This window comes from Scyliorhinus canicula, chromosome 4, assembly GCF_902713615.1.
Source record: "Scyliorhinus canicula chromosome 4, sScyCan1.1, whole genome shotgun sequence".
Lineage (NCBI taxonomy): Eukaryota > Metazoa > Chordata > Chondrichthyes > Carcharhiniformes > Scyliorhinidae > Scyliorhinus > Scyliorhinus canicula.
Window position 1 is genome coordinate 119,833,917 of NC_052149.1, and position 19,190 is coordinate 119,853,106.

The window sequence follows — 19,190 nt, forward strand, 5'->3', positions numbered from 1 at the left end:
CTCCCAACCCCTTGATGGTGAATTTGATTTACTCCAGTTGGAGAAATTCAGACAGGTTGATGAGCCAGTCTGCAGCTTTGGGTGGTGCTGCTGATCACCAGCCGAGCAGGATTCTTCGGTGGGCGATTAGGGAGGCAGTGGCAAGGGCGTCTCCCCCACTACCCATGAATAGTTCTGGCTGTCTGATACCCTGAAGACTACCACTTTCGGGCTTGGCTCAACTCTCAACCCAGCAACTTTGAATTTCTCTGGAATTTTACTTGTTGACAATAGGATATCCTGCTCACTCTAATAAATCTTTTGACCTGGGCTGAATATGAATACTGAACTGCCAATCCTCCAAAAGCCCTGTCTTCCTACCTGAAGATATGGCACACCACACAATTGTGATGTGATCTGATGGAGAAAATGCCTTTGAAGTGTAACAAAATAAAGCTGTAAAAATTGTTAAAATGATTGAAATATATTGAGGGCAACAACAAGTTCCTAAGATTACATGTGCAATTTTCTTGACCTTCATGCTTACAGCTTGTAATGTTAATCAAACGTATCAAGTCAATTTTAATTCCAGACTTGGTTTTGGCTGCACTCTGCTTGGAGGTGATATTTGTGTTCTCTGATTCCTTAGCACTGTCATTGTGAAGATCCGTATGTGGTTGGAAATATTAACATTGTAATTTCGATCTCTGGGTTCAGGTGGCATCCAGAAATTATTTGAATTACATGACCAATGATAACTTATAAAATTTATAACCTTCATTGAGCATTCAGAACCAAATATATTTCTCTACAGTAGTTCTTCTGTGGAGTAATTTGCTTAAATAATGGCACTATAAAATAAAACAATACTTGAAAAAATGGCTGTGTTTTTAAGAAAACATAATAAATCTTGCAGTACAAGCAGCTTAATTGCTGACATCAGGGTTTTGCCCCAGGTTCAGGTTCACAGCATTGTATCTGTCACAGGGGATTTCAGAGTAATTTAAAGTTTGCGGTTTGCACTTCAGAGCTAAATAAAATTGTTGCTACGAAATAACCAATCCATGTTGGTGATTTGTGCATTAATGTAAGTTAGCTTTTTGGATAACTGGAAATATCTGGAATTTACATTTGTTAGATGCATGTCGTAATCTTTAAAAACTGGAATTATCTGTTGTATTGTCAATTTAATTGGAATCCTGAGTTGCACCCAAAACTGCGTTCTGTACTCTAATTATGGTTTTGTTTAAATTTATCATTACTTGATTAATTTTGTCCTCTGTGCCCTTCTTGATAAAACATGAAATGCTGCTGGCCATTTTTTAATGAATCTTATCTACTTGCCCTCGGAATTTTTTGGGAATTAAGCATTTGAATGTCTGGTGTGTCTGTTCATTCTCGCCTTTCATTATTTTCACATTGAATTTACACTGCCACTCCTTGTTTTTTTTCCCCCCAAATATATATTATATCCACCTAAACTTGAAACATGTAAGATCCTGAGGGGGATTGACAGAGTAGATGTTGAGAGGGTGTTTTCTTTCATGGGAATCGAGACCGAAGTGGGGGTAGTTGAAATACCATTGATTGGCGTAGTATATAGACCTCCAGCTCGTGGAAGGGACATAGAAAAACAAATTTGCAAAGCAATTAGAGGTGCAAGAATTATGGAGTATTTATTATGGAGGACTTCAAGTATCAAAATATAGAATGTGATAGAGATAGTGCAAAGAGGCATGGGTTCCTGGAATGTGCTCGTGATAATTTTCTGCAGCAGTATTTTTCCAGTCCAATGGGAGGGCAGGGTACTGTTAGTCCTGGTTCTGGGAATGAGTTTGTCCAAGTGGATTGAATAACAGTGGGAGAGCATTTAGGGACTGGCTATTGTGTAAACATAAATAATTAAAGGATGGTAAAAGAATGAGTATGGCCAATTAGGGACAAAAATAAGTCTTTCACGTGGAGGCAGGAAAAGTAGCAGAGGTATTCAGTAGATTTTTTTTTTTGCATCTGTCTTTACAAAGAAAGAGGATGCTACCCAGGCTGATGTGAGAGAAGAGGTCACAGGTACACGAGAAGAATTTACATTTGGGAAGGAGGAGGTGTTAGGCTATCTTTATAAAAAAAGGGATAAGATGCGATGCATCCAAGGGTACTGAGGGAGGTGAGACTGGAAATTGCAGAGGCACTGGTGATAATCTCCCATTCTTCCTTAGGCACAGGGATGGTGCCAGAGGGCTGGAGAATTGTGAATGTTACAACCTTGTTCAAAAAGAGTGCAAATCCCAAACCAGTTTGTTTGACTTCAGTAGTAGGGAAACTTGTGGAAACTGTAGTTGGGCAAACATCAGCAGCCACTTAGACAAGCTAGCATAGATTCATTAAGGGAAAACTATGTCTAACTTACTTGCTTGAATTTTGAGTTTTGATATGATACAAGATTTAGCATTGCTCTACCTCTGAAATTAAAATCAAGCATTTCAATGAGCCTAACTTGCTATCAATATAACAAGGATTGATCTTTTTTGGTCAATACTTGTGAAAATAATAACTTCCCTTCAGGATTCTGCCTATCTGGATCATCTTGATATGGTGTCTCTTAATTTGAAGCAATCTGAAGAATTCTTTATCTTATTTTTGCTGACATGCAATATTCATTATATGTACAAATTAATTGTAAAGCTGGAAAATAGAGACGGTTAAAAAAATAACTTGGATTAGTACAGCATCTTCCGTGAGTTGAGGAAGTTCCAAAAGATTTGATGTATGCTCTTACGAAACATCTATTTGTTGTAGATAGTCACTTGGGTGTAGTAGTGCTGATGATTACTGTAAGCAGTTTATCTAAATATCCTGGATCCAAAGGTTTATCCACACTGTAAGCAATTATGCAGTCGTATAATACAAATCTAAAACAAGAGGGTGGCAAGGTGGTGCAGTGGTTTGAAAAAAAGATTAATAGACTTTTGTCGATAAAGGATTATGCAATAACAGTGGATAAATGGAAATAAACTGGAGATCACGTCATTTATTTGCATGTGAAACATGCTTGAGGGACTGAATAGTCTATTTGTGCTCCTATGCTCTTAGATCAGCTTGTCTGGTGTTAATACACATTTTCTTTCCTTGCAGGCTACAGTGCTTTTTCTTTAGTTTGGAGGAGTAAACAAAACCTTGGCCAAAGACGTGAGTTTCAGAATCTTGTAGGAACAGTGTGAGTGGGTGAGGTTTTAGGGACTGTATTTCAGAAATTGGTGCCTGGCCAGCTAAAGGTATGGCCACAATGGTGGTAAAGAATGCTCGAGGTAGGATTCAGAGGAATGCTGTTTTGGAGAATGGTATGGGACTCAAAATGGTCACCGAGAAAGGGTGGATTTAAAGCCAAGGACACTAAATTAAATTTTGTGGACGATTGGGAAACACTAAATTGGCAAGGATGGAGTTGATAAGAATTATGCCATAGAGTTTTGAATATAGCAGTTAATGGAGGATTGGTTGTGACAGTCCAGTAAACCAGTTGGTGAAGGATGTCCCTATGGATGTCCCCCATCTCTATCTTATTTATTTGCAAAGAGAAACCTGACAAGCAGAGACTGTCTAACTTAACTGCCCACAATTTCAGTGTCTCTTTATATGTTCTCGTGTATAACCCTAGTTAATGCCCTAGACTTGCATTTAATTAAACACAATTGATGAGCAATTAAATTAGGTGGGATTGCAGTTCTAAAGGCCAGTACTAATTGTAGTACTAGTTGCAGTACTGTATCAGCGTTTTGAGTGGAAAATGAGCTGAATTAGGTTTGAAGTTGGGAGTAGGATCCATGTTAAGTAGCAAATGTTTGGTTAGAACAGGGGTGGGCAAACTGCGGCCCGCCAAAGGTCTTTATGCGGCCCACCAAGTCATTAAAAAAAAAAATTTTTAAATTTTTTATTATTTTTTTAAGGTTAATGGGGGGGCTGTTGGGTTACTTACTGGTACAGTGTGGATACATTGACTTGAGTAGGGTGATCATTGCTCGGCACAACGTCGAGGGCCGAAGGGCCTGTTCTGCGCTGTACTGTTCTATGTTCTATATGAGGCGCCCAGAATCATAACCGGGTGAAGTAATTATTTTACTTAATATACTATGCGGCCCTTTAAAATTGTGAATTTCTGAATGTGGCCCTTGCACGGAAAAGTTTGCCCACCCCTGGGTTAGAAACATTAGGTACGATTCTCCGCTTGCCGAAATCGTGAAACGCGATTGGGCGGACAATTGCTTCCAACGTCAAAATCGGGGTAGGTGCCGGTTTGACGGCAAATTGGGATGCTCCAGCACCCCAAAATGGCGTAAATGCATCGCTCGCTGCACGGGGTGAAAGTACAGTAGGCATATCATTAGCGGGCCTGACATCCTATGCTCCGGGGCCTCCGCGATTCACCAATTGTGCTGTGACTGGGACTGGATGTTCCAGAAGCCTGAAACCCGTCTGGGCGGCAGTTGGTTCCTGGGGCTGGCCTGCCGTCCGGCCCCTCGGCTGCCGCTACCTCCACCTGCTGTACCAGATGCGATGTGTGGTGTGCACCAGATAGTGTCCCAGAAGCCTCTTCACTAATGTGCCCAACCGAGGTGATAGTCTCTGGGATGCTGGAGGGTGTTGGAGATAGCAGTGACGGAAAGTCGGTGTCCTCCTCCAACCCGTGCTCTGGGGTGTCCCGAGTTTTGGGCAGAGGGCTGGTGTTCGTGCTGCTCAGCCTTCTCCTGGTGGTGGGGGTTGGGGGGTGGGGCAGCAAACACAAAACACGACATTGGTCCGACACATGCAGCCCAGGAGTTGGGTAGATGATGGCATCAGTGGCCAGGGCACTCGGTCATTGCGGCTGGCATGGGTGCTGGCATGTGGGGCAGGGTGGGGGTTCAAAGATGAAATGAAAATGAAATGAAAATCGCTTATTGTCACGAGTAGGCTTCAATGAAGTTACTGTGAAAAGGCCCTAGTCGCCACATTCCGGCGCCTGTCCGGGGAGGCTGGTACGGGAATCGAACCTGCTGCTGGCCTGCTTGGTCTGCTTTAAAAGCCAGCGATTTAGCCTGGTGAGCTAAACCAGCCCCTAACAGGTGTGCAGGTTAGATGAATTGGCTATGCTAAATTTGTGTCCAGGAATGTTTAGGTTAGGTTAAAGCATTATAGGAATAGGGTGGGGAAGTGGGCTTGGGTGGAGTGCGCTTTCAAAGGGTTGGTGCAGACGTGATGGGCCGAACAGCCTCCTTCTGCCTTGTAGGGATTCTATGGTTCTATTCTAGTAAACCTTGGTGTACTGCTCAGATCTGAGCTTTTTATAACCTTATCGGAAGCATTTTGGCAGTCATTATTTTAACTTGCAACTTCCCCAGCTCTACTACAACTCTATTCAGTGTGTATGACCACTATGAGGCTCAGTTGCTCCAATGCATTCCTTACTCCTTTCCCTATTTAAATCATTCATGATTTATAGTTTATTCAAACCACTGTGCCCTATGTCCTTATCACAAAATTAACTACAATAAATCTTTCTGATCCTTTTTCATTGCATATAGTCTGGAAAATTGATTTTATGCTGTTCATTATTCCTTTTTTGTTCCATCGCCCTTCCCCATGAAGAGCATCATTGACTCTTCTGACATCAGGTCACGCTTTGTTCTCTGCTCCCACCGTTTGCCACTGGTGATGATTTGTTCATAGTTGTCCTTTGAAAGTTGCATTACATATTTGGGAATTCCTTTCCTGTTTCAGAAACCCCATATAATCCTTTCTTGTCAAATGCCCTCCTCATTTTTTCTTCCCCAACCTGTTCATGCCAAAATACTTTGAAATGTATTGCTGAACACGATGGAAAGGTCAATAAATAAAAGTTTACATAACTGAGAGAAGAACAAAAGAGAGACTTGCATTTATGTAGCACTTTTCACAGTGCCCCAATAAAGTAGTTTTTCAAGTGTCGTCTCTGATGCAATATAGGAAACGCAAAACCAATTTGAAGACTGTGAGGGGGAATCTGTAGTGCTGGATTTTCTGCGTGTGTGTTTTGGGGCTCAAGCACAGAGTGCGGCAGGGAGACAAACCGTGCATGCTCCGTTCCTGGGTTTCCTTTGTCAGCTGTTCAGAGATTTCACAAAGATCTGACCACAAGACCTGGGCAGGTGGTGCCAAAGTTTTGCAATTGACCAGGATTCTGGGCGTTGGAAAAAAATATGCCATCATAAACAGTTGCGTGCAGAAGAGGAGGGTTGGCGTTATGTAGCTGAAGTGCTGTTGTTAGCTCTTTTCCTGGGCGCTAGGTAAAAGGCCAGGAGATGTTTATAGCTTCATGCTACTGGGGCCTTGGGCTCAAAGAAGTCTGGGAGTAGTGTCAGCTCAGTGAAGCTGAAGAAGTGTCACATCAGAAGCTGGTAGCCGGGGCATGCCCATGGTGAGTAGTTGTCAGTTTAATGAAGCTGAAGGGGTCTATGCTCCATGTATAGAATCATAGAATCCCTACAGTACAGAAAGAGGCCATTCGGTCCATCGAGTTTGCACCAACCCTTTGAAAGACTACTGGAAGTTGGGGTTACGAAAAGCTTATGATCAGTGGTGATCTGTTAGCTAGAGAGCTTGGATAGTGCCAGAGATTTCATGCCGGAGTGCAGCCTCGTAAACCCAATGGGACACAGTCTCGGGAGAAGAGATTGAGCAACCAGGATGGGAGCAGTTTTGGAGCAATTTGACCTGGAGTCCTGTTAGGATCCATAGAATCCTGGGGCGGCACGCTGGCACAGTGGTTATCACTGCTGCCTCACGGCGCCAAGGATCCGGGTTCGATCCTGTCCCCAGGTCATTGTCCATGTGGAGTTTGCACATTTTTCCCGTGTCTGTGTGGGTCTCACCCTCACAACCCAAAGATGTACAGGGTAGGTGAATTGGCCAAGCTAAATAAGTCCTTAATTGGAAAAAAAAATTGGATATTCTAAATTTTTAAAAAAAGAATCCATAGAATCCCTACAGTGCAGAAGGAGGCCATTTGGCCCGTCAAGCCTGCACCGACCCCTCCGAAAGAGCACTCGACATATAGACAGGTGGCACAGTGGTTAGCATTGCTGAGACCAGAGACCAGGGTTCAATTCTGGCCTTGGGAAACTGTGTGAAATGAGTAGGTTCTCCCAGTGTCTACATAGGTTTCCTTCGGGTGCTCCGGTTTCCTCCCACAGTTCAACGTTGTGCAGGCTAGATGGACTGGCCATGACAAATTGCCTGTACTGTCCAAAGACGTGCTGGTTAGGTGGATTGGCCATTATCAGTGCGCAGTGTTATGGGAATAGGACGGGAAAATATGCTAAGGTTGAGTGCTCTTCCGGAGAGTCGGTACAGATCTATGGGCCGAATGGCCTCGTCCTGCCCTGTGGGATTTCTATGTAAATTGCCAATCGTGAATCAAACCCGGGTCCCTGGGGGTGTGAGGCCGAAGTTCTAATCACTGTGCCGCCGTGTTGCCTGATAGCTCTTCACAGGTTGAATAAGTAAAACGGCTTCCAGGTTGAGTTGGAGTTTAATCCCACTCCGAGCTTGCCTCGAGCAAACTATCTTCACCTGGTGCCTAAATTCACTAAGGATAGAGTTGAGAAATATTATATCTTGTTGGAAATTGTTGGAAGCTGAAAGTTAAATCAATGGTAGTAATAGGGATGCCTAAGGGGTCTTTGGAAAAGACTGTGCCAGTAAAGAAAACGGGTGATAAAACAGTAGCAATAGTACAGTTGCAAAGTGGTCCCTCAAAACCTGCTAGAATGGTGAATATGACTCAGATAGCCAAGAGGATTTTTTCCTGGATATTAATGAGGTGAGTCGGGTTGCTGGAGGTTATAGAGATTTTGTCTCTAAAGAAGAAGTGTTCCCTTACTCCTCCAACAAAAACAAGTAAACAAATTAATATTTTAAGAAACACAGGGGCAGTTAGTTATTGATGATTGCTGATGAGATTTGTGTTCCAGCTGATTTGATAAAAACTTATTCATGGGATTTATGATACCTATTCCTTTGTGCAGGTGAGATGGATTTCCTTTTTCTTGGTTCCTGAAGGTTTTTACCATACTTAACCTGATTTACAGCTGGTGGGCACAGTTTAAATTTCATACCTGTTGTATGTCTAATAATAATAATCCTTATTGTCAGGGCAAGTAGGCTTACATTAACACTGCAGTGACGTTACTGTGAAAATCGCCTAGTCACCACATTCTGGCGCGTGTTTCGGTACACACAGGGCATGTTCAAATTAATGTTTGACAAATCAATTAGAGTTGTTTGAGGGTGTAATATGCAGAATGGATAAAGGGGAACAAGTGTATGTAGTGTACTTCGATTTCCAAAAGACATTTGATGAGGTACCACATGTGGTGATATGTATTAAGCAATTCTGTACATAATGTTATGGACGACCTCCGACCACTAGCTGGCAGTGTAAACCCACTAGGTGACAGTGTAAACCCACCATGCGACCCTGTGGCTGGAGAATTGGGAGTATGTTGTGTTGGAGGATAGACATATTTTGCAGTAGCTCTATAATAGTTCATTAGTGTTGGTAGTTCATTATTTTATTGATCCTAGTTATCTGTATCACGCAGTTGTTTCATAATAAATTATTTAAACTAGATATTCTGTACTTCATCATTCACTTCGGCCAGTCTACAGAACATGACATGGTACCAGGGTTGATGACTAACAACTCGAAGATTACTAAGAATTCTAAGATTCTGCGTAAAAAAATAAAGATAACTTTGAAGGAAAAGAAAGAAAACGTGTTTTTGCCACTAAAGTTGCAAACTACTGGCATCTGGTTTTTAATGCGCAGTAAAACTTCGAAGCCCAGGATGGAAGACATCAAGGCACCTCAGAAGCTTTGAATTGCCAGTAACGTAGACGGGAATTGGAGGGTGTTTAAGCAACAGTTTAACTCTGATAATCTTTATTAGTGTCACAAGTAGGCTTATATTAATACTGCAATGAAGTTACTGTGAAAATCCCCTAGTCGACACACTACGGTGCCTGCTCGGGTACACTGAGCGAGATTTAAAACTGGGACCGTTGATCTTGCTCTGTGTCATTGGATTATTCGTCCAGTGACAATGCCACTGTATGTAGATTTTGATTAAACTTTTCATGATGTGAAGAGGAATTGATAGCTGATCTCTATCTGCTCTATTCCTCGTGGTTGGGGTGTTTCGGACTGGGGACATAACTTACAAAAATAACCAGAAGTGGTTCGGAAAAGCTTCTACTCAAAGACTGGTAGAAGTTTGGAACTCTTTTTCAAGTAAAAAACTGATGCTAGAAAAGAAAGATTGGATTGAGAGAGAGAAAACAGACAAAAAAAAGTTAGAAAAACATTAAGATTAAAATTTTGAAAATCCAACAGCAATTCAATACTTCCAAAAATGAAACTGAACAGTTTAAATTGTTCCTTTTCCAGGCTAGAGTGACTGATTAGTGTTAACTAATCTCACGATGTTAGAAGAATACTTAGATTGGTAATTTATCAGCCCAACTTTCTGAGTTTAAAGAGCAATTGACGTTTAAATTCAGCAATTTAAAAAAAAAATAATGGCGAAGGTGCGGATGAGATGTCTCTGGTGTGAGGGATGTGGTGGACCACTGTAAATGGATCAAAAAATGCTTGAAAATTACAGTTTAAGTAGAATCTTGCAGGTTCCCTGATCTAGTTGGCCAATCTGTTTGTTAATGATAGTATAGATCATTAATAGGCTGTTATCTTTCAATGAAGAATTTACCAAATATTAACTATTCCAAAATAGTTGCTGCTGGTAAATTGTCATGCGCTACTGGAGTTCTTTGTTCTGAGCAGTATATGTGTAGAATTATTGTAATTTGGTTGTATAACCTTATATGGATTGAAATGGATCATTCTTTTTTTTAATATAATTTTTATTGGAATTTTTTACAGAAAATATAAAACATAACGACAAACAATGAAATGCAACAAAATAACCCATAATAACTGTGACACCCCCAGACCGTATCGGCGCATGTATCACATCCCCCCACCCCCCCCAACCCTAATGAACAACAAAAGAACTTTAAAAATATTAAAATTAAATAAACAAACATAGTCATTGTCGGCCCCCCCCCCTTTTCCCTCCCCTTTTCCCTCCCCTTTTCCCTCCCCTTTTCCCTCCCCGGGTTGCTGCTGCTGCTGTCCCCGTACCCTATCGTTGAGCCAGAAAGTCGAGAAAAGGCTGCCACCGCCTAAAGAACCCTTGTACCGACCCTCTCAGGGCGAATTTGACCATCTCTAGCTTAATGAAACCCGCCATGTCATTGATCCAGGTCTCCACGCTTGGGGGCCTCGCATCCTTCCATTGTAGCAAGATCCTTCGCCGGGCTACTAGGGACGCAAAGGCCAGCACACCGGCCTCTTTCGCCTCCTGCACTCCCGGCTCCACCCCAACCCCAAAAATCGCGAGTCCCCATCCTGGCTTGACCCTGGATCCCACCACCCTCGACACCGTCCTCGCCACCCCCTTCCAGAACTCCTCCAGTGCCGGGCATGCCCAGAACATATGGGCATGGTTCGCTGGACTCCCCGAGCACCTGACACACCTGTCCTCACCCCCAAAGAACCTACTCATCCTCGTCCCAGTCATGTGGATCATTCTTTTTAAAAGAAACAAATGCGAAGAGATTTCCTTGAAAGTTTTGCAGTGTCAGCTTCCAATCGCTGAGCAGCTGAGCAGTTGACTCCGTATCCTGTTTCTTGACCTTGGCAAAGCTCCAACTCAAATCTAATTATCAGCTTGGCTAGGTTGATGCAGTCCTGACTTCTAAGTCAGACTTTTTTGGGTTCGAATCCTGCTCCAGAACTTAACTGCATGAATGAGGCTGCAGTACTCCACTGTAGTAAACTGGGTGAGTCTTGTATTATCAAGAGATCTCGTACTTTGGAATGATGTGTTCAGCTGGGGTTGTTTTCCTACACCAGTGCTAATTATTACAACAATCATGCATCACCACACTCATGCCACTGGGCTGTCCAGGGAAAATGTTCGTGAACTATCAAGTTTCCTGCTTATTGCTCTTTCTTCAGATGATCCTGACCTATGTCAGACATATGGAAAAACTTTAGTAACTGGTGAGGAATCTCCCAACCAATTGCTGAGAGATTCATGCAGTGACATTTCTGTTTGCTCAATATAGAATGCTTATACATAGCATTTGTCTTAGTATCATAGGGGTTGTGCTTTAAAATTAGGTGAGATCAACCAAGATTTTAAATTTTACAATTTCATTAAAATTAAAATACAATAACTTTTCTAGATAGAGATTCCTGCAACCTTAATTATTAGTACATCTTAAAAGTGTCAAGTAGGCAAATCTTGTTTCAGGAGACAAAAGGATCAAGGATGTGTAACAGGAAACTCGGAAGAGAAAGAGTAACAACAAGTTGCAATCAAAAAGCACTTTTTGCACAAAATGTCCCAAACTGCTTTGCGGGAGCGTTATGGAGCAAAATTTGACAACGTAGAATTAGGCCAGTGACCAAAATAATGGTCAAAGAGGTATACTTCCAGGACCATCTTAGGGGTGGAAGGAGAGACAGAGCTGTCAGGAGCCTAGGCAGGTAAATGCACAACCTCCAGTGTTGGAATGATTAAAATCAGGAATATTTAATCGGCCAAAACGTATAAATTTGGATTATCCAATTTTTTTTTCCAATTAAGGGGCAATTAAACGTGGCCAATCCACCTATCTTTGGGTTGTGGGGGTGAGACCCATGCAGACACGGGTGACAGTGACCCTGGGCTGGGATCAAACCCGGGTCCCTGGTGCCGTAAAACGCCACTGTGCCGCCCAATAGACCAAAATCTATGGAGTGCTGGAACTTCGGGGTTGAAGCAAGTTGCCGAGCTAGGGAGAAGAAAAGCCATGGAGCTTTTGAAATCAAAGATGAGGATTTAAAAATTGGGGCATTCTTGACTGGAAGTCAATGAAAATCAAAGTGCTGGGGGATGCATGAGTGGGGCTTAGTGCAAATTGAGATCCAGTAACACAGTTTTGAATTAACTGAGGTTTGTAGAAGGTAGAATGTGAGAAACCAACCAGGAGTGCATTATATAGTTTAGCATAACAAAAGCATGGCTGAGGGTTTCAACAGCAGATGAGCTGAGGCAAGATCGAAGCCGGGTGAAGTTACAGAGATGGAAATAGGTGATCTTTGTGATCATGTGGATGTGTGGTAGGAAGCTCATTGCTGGGTTAAATGTAACACCAAGGTTGTTGTTACCAGAGAGACGGATGATATTCGTGGTAAGAGAGTGGAATTTGTGATGAGAACCAAATATTACTATTTTCCCACTATTTAATTGGAAGAAATATTTCTTAAGCTGACCCTGGATGTGTAATAATGTAGAAATGTGGTCAAGAAGGAGGAGGGGAGGTAGAGTTGGGCGTTGTCGGCGTACATCTTGAAACCTAAGCCATGGTTTCAGATGATGTCCCCAAGGGGGCAGCAGGCAGATGAGAATAGGGTGAGGACCAAGGATAGATCCTTGGGACAACCAGAGGTAATTATGTGGAGTGAGAAAATAAGCTATTTTTGATCATTCTTTGGCACCAACAGGATAGATATAAAAGAAATCAGCCACGCCCACTCTGAACCAGCAGAGAGCCATTTGAGTAGAATTTAATCATCAGCTATGTCAAGTGCTGCAGCCATGACAAGAAGGGATAGTTTACCTTTTTCACAGTCAGCCAAGGTGATGCTGTGATTTTGCTACAAACCTTGTTGGCGCAGTCATGGGGCCGGAAACCTGATTGAAGGGATTCAAATGATTTTTGTGAAAGATGGGCAGGATCTAGGAGGCGACAATACATTCAAGGACTTTGTAGAGGAAAGTGAAGATTCGAGTTGGCGTTGTAGATGCAAGGATGGAGAATCTTTAAGTAGATGAGCATGGAGATATTGAAGCTGTTAATGTTCATGTTTGTACTTGAGGCATCGGAGTGGATTATGGCTGGAACCTTTGGATGCACCAGAAGTAACCATGTAGGTGATGCAGTAGAAAGGGGTACTGTTGTTCAAGGGCTCCAATGGCCTGCTTGATCATGTTTTGTGACGCAGTATACAGATAATACAGCAGGCAGCTACAGAGTGAAATAATCAGGACAGCTGCCATAATACCGGACATAAACTGCAAGTTCCGCTGTAATGGTTGAACAAAAGTAAATTTTGAAGGAGTGGAATCTCTTTCGGTTGCGCTACATTCAACGTTGAAATGTGATGTCTGCCAATTGGCATGTTTGCTGTCAATGACACCCTGCCCTGGGTGCAACGCTGTGTGCTTGCTCCACCTCCTCCTCTCTGACAAGAGAGAAGGAAACATTCAACTGTCTACATAAAGAACCTCAGTGAGCTTCTTGCATGTAATGATGGGCAGTGAACTTGCAGATGCTGCTTGTTGTCACCAACCCTAGCCTTGAAGGAGCCAGATCCATAAAAGTTCACGCCCTGGTCACCTCCGGAGCTACTTGCAATGTCAGGCCTGTTCTAATCTGAGACTGCAGCAAGCATCAGATTTCATTGAAGAACTTGTTAATGAAGCAGAGACCTCTGACATAGTAGAAATTAGTTAGCAGAATTATTCATTGAACACTTGGATGGATGTGGTGTTTTCTTCCCTTCGTTCTGACGTGCGGTTCCTCCTCTCTCTTCCAGCAGTTTGGCCTTTTTTCCCCCTCCACTCACTCTCCCTGCTACGATGTAATCCAAACGGAATGAAATCACTGCACCCATGTCTGGGAGCAAGAGGCTTGTGGAGAATCTTTTGAGTCCAGCACGTGCCCGTCTGTAGACTTCAGCAATGTTGGACCCTTAAAAATCATCAAACACCTTTAAAATTGCAGTAACAGCCAGGAGAAACCAGTCAGCGCCGCCTAACTAGAAAGTAGTTGGTTCCTTTAGATGGGTGCGGGGATCGGTTCCTTCCGGTACTGTGTGTTCAGCTGTTAAAAGATGTGCAGGGTAGGTGAATTGGCCACACTAAATTGCTCCTTAATTGGGGAAAAAAAATAATTGGGTACTCTAAATTTATATTAAAAAAAGAAATTAAATCTTTAATGAAAGTAAAAATGCAAAATATGGTATACCCTGCACATCATTTTTGGGTTGTGGGGATGAGACCCGCACAGACACATGGAGAATGTGCAAATTCCACACGGACAGAGACCCGGGGCCAGGATCGAACCTTGGTACTCAGCGCCATGAGACAGCAGTGCTAACCACTGTGCTGTCAAGGCCTTTCAGACTCTCGTATTTGAGTTTCGCTGAAATATCTGTCAGTCATTGTCCAGATTTTGCAAACATGCCTGTGCATTGTGAGTGCATGTAATTTCCCTGCCCATCGATAGAAGTTGAAGAAGGTGACCCCTCCGCCAGTGAGGGTTTGAGTTTCTTTGCATTTCCCGAAAGATTTCAGGGAGCTCAGTAAAATGAAGATTTCTGCAAAATCAAGCTGTCATAATTCAAAGATTTTTGAACATTTTACCACAAAGGGTTTGGCAAAAAAGTTGGGGAAAACACCTGGATGAAAGATAGTAAATACAATTTATTTTTTCCCCCTCAGACTGTAAAAAGCAACCTATTGATTTGTTTTTGTAAGTTAACTAATTTTCATTTGTGTTGAGGAGCCACTGGTCCTGAGGACTTGGCAAAGGGTTGACTGACAACATTTTTCTTCAGGATGTGAACTGAGGAAAAATCAACATTGCAAATACATTTCCAGTTCAGGTCTGCAAAATTAGTCAGGTTTTTAAAAAGAGCCGGCTTTAGCTCAGAGTCTGACCTTGAAGGAGTGTAGTTATGTTATTTTTATCATCCAAGATAAGCTACTGATGAGTGTAGTTTACAGTATTTAGTATTTTGCCAAGACAGGTTTTATTGATTGAATGAAGTGTACAGGGTCACAACTCTTGTTTTCTACATGCAAGTGCTGTGAAGTAAAGCTGGTTAATAATTCTATTATGGATTTATGAAAATTGGCCGCCGGCAGAGAACGGTTGAAGGACTGTTGCAAATGAATATTTGGTGAAGTTTACAGGAGATTCTTTTGTGTGAGACTTCTGTATTAAAGAAAGATCGGCATTTTAATAGCACCTTCCACAGCCCAGGATGCCCCAAAATGCTTTACAACCAATAATATAATTTTGAAGTGTAATCACTGCTGCGAGTTGGAATTGCAGCAGCCAATTTGTGCATACCAAAGTCCCACAAAGAGCATTGCAACACTGATAATTTGTTTTTTTCTGATTTTGATTGGCTAATGCATCACGGATAACTTCCATGATCGTCGTCAAGTTGGCGCCATGCAAAATGTCCGGTGGTGGCCATGAGCTGAGCGGCCACATGAAAGGTGGCTCTCTCCTAGAAACTTCTCATTTGACCTTTGTAACTCATCAAACGGGCACTAAGAGGACGGAAAAGCCTTAACCCCACTCACCCAACTGACTGAGATGCCGGTAAAGCAGCTACCAGGCAGCAAGAGGAAAGAGAAGAAGAAGACCAGACCCGAACCCCAGAACAGCCGAGCATGTCGGACCCAGCAGGATCACCAACGCCGGCCCAATTGTTGATGGAGAAGCTGATGGAGTTTATCTCCACAGAACCCCAAAAGCACAGAAAAATGACAAAAGAGGACCTCATGTCGACAGTGAAGTCAGCAATAGAGGCCGAGTTGGCACCCATAAAGGGAACGTTGGACAGAGCGGAGCAGAGACTGAATGCCCAAGAGGGACCTGGGGAAAGCAGCCACCGACCAGGTTGAGCGGTTCACCTCGCTCGAAGCCGAAATTGTAAGGTTGCTGGCGACCCAGAAGGTGCTAAAGGAGAGGCTGGATGACCAAAAAAACAAGTCCCAGCGGCAGAACCTTCAGATCGTCGGCTATCGGAAGGCTCCGAGGGTAGGAATACGACGGAATTTATTTCCAAGATGCTCTGAAAACTGGTTCGGAAGGAGGGCATCGCCAAGCCCCCAGAGGTGGACTGGGCCCACAGGTCGCTCCAACAAAAATCCAAGTTAGGGGAACCACCACTGGCAATGATGAAGTTCCACAAATTCCAGGGCAAGAAACTGGTTTAGAGGTGTGCGAGGAACACGGTCGAGTAAGTGAGAAGGAGACACCATCTGGATGTATCAAGATATTCGAGCCGACCTGGTCAAGTACCGGGCAGAGTTTAACGGGACCAAAACCGCACTGTTTAAAAGCAAGGTGGGGTTCTGCATGTTGTACGTGACAAGACTGGGCCATGTGCAATGTTAATGAGCACTTTATCAATACGTCGGAGGAAGCAAACTAGTTCAAACAAAAGAATGGACTTTGCAAAAAACAGCGAGGGAAAGTTGAGAACAATGTGGACTTGCATGAACTTGAAGCGGGGAGTGGGGCAACATTACTTGGGGATGTGGAGGATGGGGGTAGGCAGGGTTGGGAATAAAAATCCTTCTCCAGGAGGGAGCCACCACACTAGCGAGCAGGCTATGCGCGGGAGTAAAAAGAGTTGTGGGGGGGGGGGGCTTTATTTGTGTGCAGGACCCGGAGACAGACAAGTCCAGCTGTAGATCGGAGACAAATGCATGAATGGCAAGAGAACTAAACACCTTCACTGAGCAGATGGAGGGGCATGGGGGTTCAAATCACCTGAGGGAGCAGGAGTTATCCTTCTCCAGTGCCCACAAATCCCATTCCCGCGAAGACTTCTTTGTAGTGGGAAAGTCTGTGCTTCCTGGGATGGTTGGGGCAGAATACACCCCAGTAGAATTTCGGATCATCCACCACACTACATGGATGTGAGTTTGGAGATGGGTCAGGCCCAATGTCCACCATGGAGGCTGGACACAGCTCTTTTCACTGAAAAAAAAATTTTTTTTTCAAAACATTTCTCGAGCCATTGATAGGTATGTAACCTGCAACCAAAATTGGGAGGTCTCACCCTCCACATTCTGGGAGGCACTGAAGGCAGTGATCACTGGGAAACAATAGCGTACAAGACTCTTGGGGACACGAAGGGAAGGGTAACCAGGCAGCAGCTGATTGACTCCCTATTGGAAGTGGATCGAAAGTACTCTACCGCCGCGACTGTGCAGCTGCTGCCGGAGAGGAAAAAACTACAACTGGAATTTGGCCTGCCTCCACTGAGAAAGCATGAACCAGCTCCACCAGACACACGGGACCTTTTATGAGCACAGGGAGAAGACCAGCCGTCTACTGGCACACCGGCTGAAGAAGCTGGCAGCTACAAGAGAGAGAGCAAATATGAGGGACAGTAACGGTAGGGTGGTCACGGCCCCAGGTAAGATCAATGTGGTCTTTGCAACTTTCTACCGGGGACTGTACACCTGAATCCCGGAGGAGAATCTAAGATGAAACAGTTCCTGGGTGGGCTGGACATACTGGTTGTAGGGGAGGAAAAGAGACACAGACTGGAAGAACCGTTAGGACTGGAAGAGGCCATAGAATGCATTCAGGGAAGGTTCACGATGGATACAAGATGGGTACTAGTCAGGGAAGGTACGCGATGGGTACAAGAAGTTTCCAACAGCACTGGTCCTGTACCTGCGGCGGATGCTCAGTGATTCACTGCCAAGGTGGGTCCTGCTGCCCACACTGGCACAGGGCTCGATCTCATTGATCTCCCAAGAAGGACAAAGACCTGATGGAGTGTGGGCCATCCCAGACCCATTAGGCTCCTGAACACTGATGCCAAAGTCTTGGCAAAGGCTCAGAGAGGTGGCTGGAGCATTAATTGTCAGAAGTAATTGAGGAAGATCAGACCGGATTTATGAAGGACAGACAGCTAATGGCGAATACCAGATGCCTACTGAATCTGATCATGACACCGCCCGAGGAGGAGACGCCAGAAGTGATCACCTTCCTGGATGCAGAGAAGGCCTTTGACTGAGTAGAATGGAAATATCTCATGGAGGTACTGGAATGGTTTGCGTTTGGGTCAACGTTCGCCTCGGGTGAAACTGCTGTACAGCACTCCCATGCCGAGTGTATGGACGAACACCACCAGCACTGGCTGTTTACAACTGCACAGAGGCACGAGGCAGGGATGTCTGCTCCCCCCACTGCTGTCGCTCTGGCAATCAAGCTGCTGGATATCTGCTGTCAAATCAGCATAGGGCTGGAGGGGCATTTCGAGGGGAGAGGGCAAATCCAAAGTCTCACTCTATGCAGATGACCTGGTCCTCTACATCTCGAACCCCCCTAGCCAGCATGGGAAAGATAATGGAACTCCTAAGGGAGCTCGGAGCCTTCTCTGGATACAAACTTAACCTGAGGAAGAGTGAAAACCTCCTGGTGAACCACCAAGCTGGTGACGCTGCTGTTCAAACTGACCTAAACCAAATACAAGTACCTCGGTATCCAGGTAGCCCAACACTGGGCAGGGTTCCATAAATGGAACCTGTCTATCTTGGTGGAGAGGTGGAGGGAGACCTGTGGAGGTGGGGACTCACTCCTGCTGTCCCTGGTGGGAAGAGTGCAGATGATACAAATGACCGTGCTGCCAAGGTTCGTCTGCTTCCTACTCTTATTAAGATTGCTCCCAATCTTCATCCCCAATGCCTTTTTCGCCAATGTGTGGACTGGAAAGATCTCCAGGATTTGTAAACCCGTCCTACAATGAGGATGGCACAAGGGGGTCTTAGCTCTCCTGAACCTCCTATTCTACCACTGGGCAACAAATGCAGAAAGGGTGAAGGGGTGGCTGGGAGAGCTGGAGATGTGCAGATGGAGGAGACCTCCTATATTGGAACATCCCTTCGAGTACTGGCCACATCCCCAATCCCATTACCCCCAACCAAGTACTTGAGGAGCCCGAATGTGGTTGTCACGCTCAGGAACTGCAACCCACTTCAGACACCACCTCAAATTTGGTGACATGTCTGCTGCGGCCCCCATCTGCAGAAACCATAGATTCATCCTGATGAAAATAGATGTGACCTACAAAATGTGAAGAAAGACGGAAGAGTTGCTGACGGTAAGGGACCTGTACCTGGACGGTAGAATAGCGACCCTGGGGGAACTAACGGAGAAGCTCATGCTCCCGAAAGGGAACGAGCTCTGGTACTTACAGCTGTGAGATTTCCTTTGCAAGGAGACCGCAACGTTCCCCCAGCTATCCGGACGCACCCTACTGGACAGAG

General features: G+C 44.2%; 1 protein-coding gene across 9 annotated transcripts in view; it reads left to right on the forward strand.

Annotated features, from left to right (window-relative positions):
- fam20b (FAM20B glycosaminoglycan xylosylkinase) overlaps nt 1-19,190 on the forward strand; it is a 197,704-nt gene that overhangs the window by 34,922 nt on the left and 143,592 nt on the right. For 3 of the 9 annotated variants that reach the window (XM_038795126.1, XM_038795123.1, XM_038795125.1), the window contains exon 3: nt 3,112-3,165. The exons of 5 other annotated variants lie outside the window; for them this stretch is intronic. The gene's annotated coding sequence lies outside the window, so the exon portion shown is untranslated. Of the gene's footprint in view, nt 1-3,111; nt 3,166-10,875; nt 10,894-19,190 lie in introns of those variants that run through there. One more of the 9 variants, XM_038795129.1, reaches the window with a different exon arrangement.